The 6,719-nt window shown below is 46.7% G+C and overlaps 1 protein-coding gene across 2 annotated transcripts in view; it reads right to left on the minus strand.

Annotated features, from left to right (window-relative positions):
• The window catches only part of MBTPS1 (membrane bound transcription factor peptidase, site 1), a 44,871-nt gene extending 39,512 nt beyond the window's left edge, over nt 1-5,359 (minus strand). For both annotated transcript variants that reach the window (XM_061386858.1, XM_061386857.1), the window contains exon 1: nt 5,241-5,359. The gene's annotated coding sequence lies outside the window, so the exon portion shown is untranslated. The remainder of the gene's footprint in view (nt 1-5,240) is intronic.
• Between the last annotated feature and the right edge of the window lie 1,360 nt (nt 5,360-6,719).

Consider the following 6,719-nt stretch of genomic DNA (forward strand, 5'->3'; position numbering starts at 1 on the left):
ATTTACATCATAAAAGTCAAATAACATTTTGACAGACAAAACTGAGACAGCCAGATAAAATGAAATCAAGTTTAAGAATTCAACTTGAATACTTTCCTAGTTTGCTAGTGAATGTGAAAACTCTTATGACCTTTAAGAGTTGAAATTTGTCAATACGAGAATGTAAAAAACTTTTAGCCTGATAAATTCAGTAAGAACAACAACGAACACATACGGAGCACTCAGCATGTGGCAGACACTATTCTATGTAACGCGCATGTATTAACTCACTTAATCCGTACAACAATCTGTCCCCACCCCACTTTCAACAAGAAAACTGAGGCCTAGGCTGGCTCAGCACTGCCTGGAGTCACCTGGCCTCTGAGTGGGGAAGCTGGGCTGGGAACATGGGCGGTCTGGCTCCAGAGGCTACACTCTAAGAGGAAGGTTGTTACCCAGCTTTCCTGAAATCCGCAGAAGTATGAATCTGAGGGCACACAATTTATGTGCAAGGCTTTTAACTGGGAAAAATCAGAGACCACCTAAAATGCAACAAGGAACTAGCTAAATAATTCATGTGTATTATGGAATGCAATACAGCAACTTAAAATTAGGCTCCTTGGGAAGGCTGAATAGTGGTTCCCAAACGATGTCCACATTCTTATCCACAGAACTTATGAATGTTATTTTATAAGGCTGAAAGGACTCAGCAGGTGTAACTAAAAGCATGTTCTGATGGGGAGAGCATCCTGGATGGTCCATTTGGGTCCAGCGTAATGACAAGAGTCTATAAGAGGGAGGCAGGGGAGTGATGATGGGCACGTGGGGCTGAAGTGATAGCAGCAGGTCAGGCACCAAAGTCTGCAGGTGCCTTTGGATGCTGGAAAAGGGATGCAAACACATGTTCCCTGGAACTTCCAGAAGGAATGAAGCTGACACCTTGACTTCGGCCCAGTGACACTGATCTCAGACTACTGACCTTCAGAACTGCAAGACAACAAATCTGTTGTTTTAAGCCAACAAGTATGTAGAAATTTGTTACAGCAGCCACAGGAAACTAACGTATTTCCCAGAGAATATGGGGGAAGTGCTAATGAAATATTAAGTAAAACAGTTAATGTGATCCAAATTTTCATTTTTAAATATCTATCTATATGCACCAGGGAGAAAGAACATGAAAAAAGATAACTTTATGCAATAAAACTTGCACAGTCAAAATATGTTAAAAATGTAATTTCAATTATACATATAGCAGAGCTTAAAAGGGATCTGCATGTGTGCGTGCCAGAACACTTCAGTCATGTCTGACTCTCTGAGACCCCATGGGCTGTAGCCCACCAGGCTCCTCTATCCATGGGATTCTCCAGGCAAAAATACTAGAGTGGGTTGCCATGTCCTCCTCCAGCAAAGGAATCTACTTCTTAGGATTTGTTTTTAAAAATCTGTCTACTTTCTAACTTAAGGTTATGCTAACTTAAGGTTATTCTAACTTAAGGTTCAGCTAGTTCATTCTAAACAGATTTGTCATCTGTAATATCACTTACTTATAGGGCCTGGTTAGGGTTGTCTCTGGATCCACTAACTGTTGACTGGATTTAATTTCTATAAATTCTTTATGTAGAAGGCCTGGTTATTTTTCCATACAAAGGTACACCCTAAAAGATGGTATTTAACATTATGGATTTCCCATAAGTAAGTATAATTATGTCTCCAATACAGGTACAATCAAAAAATACTTGACATTAAATACTAAATGTAAAATACAAAGCTCAAATAGCTCAAATAATACAATGACAGGAATAAGATTTAATGGGATGTGGTTAAGAGGGAGACCAAGTAGAGGAGATGGATTACCTGGGCAGCCAACAGTCAACATTCCTTACAGCCCAGAATCTTCTACGTGCATTATAAAACAGTGTCACTAGGATTATGATTCTGGGTATAGCTGAAGTACATACAAATTTGTTTCTTTGCAAATAATTAAAGAACACAAGTCAGGGAAATGACTTTTATCACCCAATAGTCGTCTAATCAGGAAGATGTGCCTTGTTTTTTAATGACCCTTTACTGAAACAGATCCAGAGAAAATTGTTTAGGTCACAAAAGGGTACCATTCAGTTTAATCAAAATTTGGCTGTAAAAATACCACTTTCATAACTAACTGCACACTTGACTGTATTACCATTGTTTAACAGGCTAACATTTGAGAGATGCCAGATCACAATATCTTAAAACAAAGGTGTATTCTTAAGCCTGATTGAACCATTCATTCTGGCACATTCGCCCATCAGTAGGTTTTGTAGGGGGAAATTCAGCCCCGCGAGTCAAGAGCACCAAAGTCAAGAGTCATGGTCCACACTGTTTTTATTGCCTGTTCTTTCACAGAGGCTGCTGCTGTCTCTTCATTCTCTTTACCTTCCCATCATCCAGGATCAGTCAGCCACACGGGAGGTTCACACTTGCCACATTTTAAACTCATTCCTTAAACAACCTCAGACAAAAAGACATCCTCAATATTAATAAACCAAGTGAACAGATTTTTGTAGCAGGTCAAAACTGATTAGGCCACAGGGAGGAGGAAATCAGTCTCAAGCTGACTCAGACCATACACTGAGAGACCAAGGTCCATCTCCCGTTCTTAATATTTCAAGTCATCAAGGGTTAGACTTGCCAAGTTCTTCCAATAAAATATATGCAGTATCTCAACTCTCTCCTGATGTAAAGGGGCAGATGCAAATACACCACCCCCTACTGCACTTACAGCACTGCACTAGGAGCCGCGTGCGGTCTATTGGGCCTGCAGCCTCTAGTTACTCTGGCACTGTGGCTGCCACACAAATGAAAGAGACAGCAGGCAGGACAAGAACCATCTCCCCCCCAGACTGACAGACAAGGTAATCACACAACATGAGAAGGACGTGAAGGGGATGATTAAACCTCCTGACTCTTCAGGAGGGAGCCTACAACATCCCATGGGGCCCAAGGAGCTTCTAAAGCTCTGAAAGCACTAGACTAAAAATGCTTTATTTACAGAGGCAACCAACTCTTGATTATAAGGATACTTGGGGAGCACACTGGAGTTAGCTTATGGGCCAGGGTCCCACCCAGCCACCCCAGGCGTCCCCCTCCCCACCTCTAACAAAAAGGGCTCTAGCCATCTGCTTCATACATGGCAACAAAAAACATTATCTGAAAGAAGTGCCCTGCATGAATGGATAAACAAAATGTGTTACATGCAAAGAGTGGACTATTAGTGTGCCATAAAAAGGAATGAAGTATGGAGGGAAAGGGTAAACTAGGAGTGCAGGATTATCAGATACACACCACTATGTATGGGGGCTTCCCTGATGGCTCAGATGGGAAAGAATCTGCCTGCAATGCAGGAGACACGGGGCAGGACACCCGGGTTCAATCCCTGGGTCAGGAAGATCCCTTGGAGAAGGGAATCGCAACCCACTCCAGTACTCTTGCCTGGAGAATTCTAAGCAAAGAGTCAAATGGGTTGTAAAGATAAACAAGGACATGCTGTACAGCATGAGCGTCCCAGGTGGCACTACTGGTTAAGAATCTGCCTCCCAGTGCAGGACTTGTAAAGAAACATGGGTTTGATCCCTGGGTCAGTAAGATGCCCTGGAGGAGGGCAAGGCAGTCTACTCCAGTATTCTTGCCTGGAGAATCCCATGGACAGAGGAGCCTGGCAGGCTACAGTTCATAGGGTCACACAGAGTCAAACACGACTGAAGCGACTTAGCACTGTATAGCACAGAGAACTATGTTCAATATTTTGTAATAACCTAGAATGGAAAAGAATCTGAAAAAGAATATACATATGTGTAAATGAATCACTTTTGCTGGGCACCTGAAACTAATACAACATTGTAAAGCAATTATACTTCAATTTTTTAAAAAAAAAAAAGAAAGAAAGAATGACACACCGATACAGGGTACAAATTACACGAAGTCTAAAGACAGTATGAAAAATAGAAGGAGCCAGACACAATAGTCACATATAACCCCATCTGAATACACAAAATATTCAAAAAAGACAAATCTAAGGAGGCAGCAAATTAGTGGTCACCTGGAGCTGGAGTTAGAAATGGGCACTGACTGCAAATGGGCACTGTGGGGGATCTTTCGGGGATGGAAGAAATGTTCTAAAGCTGGATTATGATGATTGCACAACTGCAAATTTACAGGAAAAAAAAATGTTGAATAAGCACACTTAAAAACAGTAATTTTAACTTTAATAAAGCGCTCACGTTAAAAAAGTGTGTGTGTATATATACATATATATATATGTATGTATGTAAATATATATATGTAAAATGGGTGCCGCAGATTAAAAGTTGGGGGGGGTGGGAAATCACTGTTCTCCAAACCCCTCATTTTTATACTTAGGCAAACTGAAACCTTGAAGCGAGAGCGCTACTTACCAGCAATCAAGACTAAAGGGCCAAAGGAAACGAAATTCTCCAGTTCAACTCCGAGACCTTAGGCTACTCTCTCTTACTTGGAAGTGTCCTTCGGAATCTAAAGTAAATATTTAACTTAATCTGCATAGGCAAATAGGCCCAAAGTCTCAAGGGCGCTAACCCAGACAAGGGGTAAACATCTTAAATGAACGTAAAGGAGACGGCGTACAACAGTCTTAGGCAGCACGTGAAGCTCCTTCAGGTCTGAGAGTCAACCAGAACCTCCCCGACCCAAACGACCGACGAGGTTTTTGCCCCGCATTTATGAAAAACCAGACTCGGAAGGGGCAGGAATCGAGGTCCCTTAAGATCCCACAGCAGGCTCCCCTCTGGGAAGCAGACCGAGAACCGCGGTCTGCTCCGAGGCTGAGGGCCCGGACCAGGCACACGGTGTGACTCGGTCAAAGTTCACTTCAGATCAAGGAAGCGGGGAAGTGGAGCGACCACCGAGGCGTGTCAACGCGCAAAGAGGGCCAGGCGGGGAAACCGGCCGGCAGTCCGGCCGGGGCGAGCGGCGGGACGGCGAAGCTCCCGCGGGCAGGCAAGCGGCGCACCGGCACGTCTCCAACGCTCGTCCTCCCCGCGCCCCCCACCGCCGCCCCCGTACCGCCCGGTTCGCGCCCGCGCGGCTCCAGGGGCGCAGAGAGGCCCCGCCGCCGCCGCCGCCGCCCCCGCCCGCACAGACCCCCGCCCTCGGGCCCTCGAGCGCGGCGAGCAAGCCGGAGCGCGCGGGCGACCCGGCAGGTCGGGAGGGCCGGCGGCTCTGGGGAGCAGACTTGCTTGACGTACCTGCGGCCGCCTCAGGCTCGGGTCTGCTGGGCCCGGGATAACGGCGCCTCCGCCGCAAACACGCCTCGGGTCTCCATTCGGTGCTGTTTACTCCCAACTCTCGCGAGACTGCGCGATTGGGGCGGGGACCCCGCCGACCGTGCGTGCCCTGCGTGCGCGCGCTGGACGCTGAGGTCCCGGGGCGGGAGGCACCCTAGCTGGGAGGAAGGGTGGAGGTCTCGCGACGTTTGCGGCCCTGGCCCGAGTCTGGAAAGGAAGATTGGGGGCGGATGGGGGATTCACAGGAGCTCTGGAAACCTGTATGGCCCCCGGGCGGGCGCAGCCCTGCGGAGGACAGCCGCGGCGGAACAGCCACCGAACCTTCGTATTCATCCAGTGCTCTCCTCCTGGGGCCTGTGGAGCCAGGTGCGGCGGCGCTCCCCCTGCAAACCTCTACCCGTTTAACCCTCGCTGCAGCTCGGATGCTGGCGAGTAAAGTGCTTACTCAAGGCCGGAGGGTGCTCGCCAGACTTCCACCCTGACAGGCGAGACCCCGGCCCGAAGTCCGGTCTGCTCTACTCTTAACCCCTCCCAGCGTCGCCTGGACCACGGACGCCAAGCGGTGACCCGTTCTGAAGAAACAAAGATCAATGTATTAAACTCCCCTAAAAGTGCGCCCCCCCCCCAATTGTCTGGGTGATTGAGATACTAAAATCACCCACTTAATGTCTACATGTTGAGCTGATCCACACTAGACATTGGGCACAACTAGGGGATGGAGGCTTTCCAGCTGGCGGCAGTGGTAAAGAATCTGCCTGCCAATGCAGGAGATGCAAGTTCGATCCCTGGATAGGGAGATCCCCTGGAAAAGGAAATGACAACCTTGCCAGGAAAATTCCATGGACAGATGAGCCTTGAAGGCTACAGTTCATGGAGTTGCAAAACAGTCGGACACAACCAAGCTGGCACGCAACGGGGACTGAAAGCCTGTTTTAGGTCATGCTGATGACAAATGATGTGCTATGTCCTGAGATAAAACTGCTCGTATTGTTTGACCTTTCCACAGCACCTGGATAATACCCCAATATTAGAAACCACAGTACTGCATATTCCTTTTAACACGATTTAACCAAACTGACGATTTAACCAAACTGATATAATATAGTGAAGAAACTTAAAATCACCTACTAGCTTTTTGTGATCTTAGGCAAGTTGTACCTCAGCTCTCTGGAACTCACCTTACCCAAAGGAGTATGAGTATCTCCCTCAAAGGATGACGGTTAAATGAAGCATATACATACAGACTTTGACACACAACATATTCAATAGATGTGGTTGTACTAGACCAACCCACACCTGATCAAGTTCTTCCCCACCCCCTGAGATCACATCAGTGTTAGGAACTTTCAGAGAACTCTTGACTCTTGGATTTGTAAATCCAGAGCACTCCCCTCCTAGCACTACATAAGGGACTTGATCTTAACAGGGTTCTTTTAACAG

The sequence above is a fragment of the Bos javanicus genome, chromosome 18, assembly GCF_032452875.1.
Source record: "Bos javanicus breed banteng chromosome 18, ARS-OSU_banteng_1.0, whole genome shotgun sequence".
Classification (NCBI taxonomy): domain Eukaryota; kingdom Metazoa; phylum Chordata; class Mammalia; order Artiodactyla; family Bovidae; genus Bos; species Bos javanicus.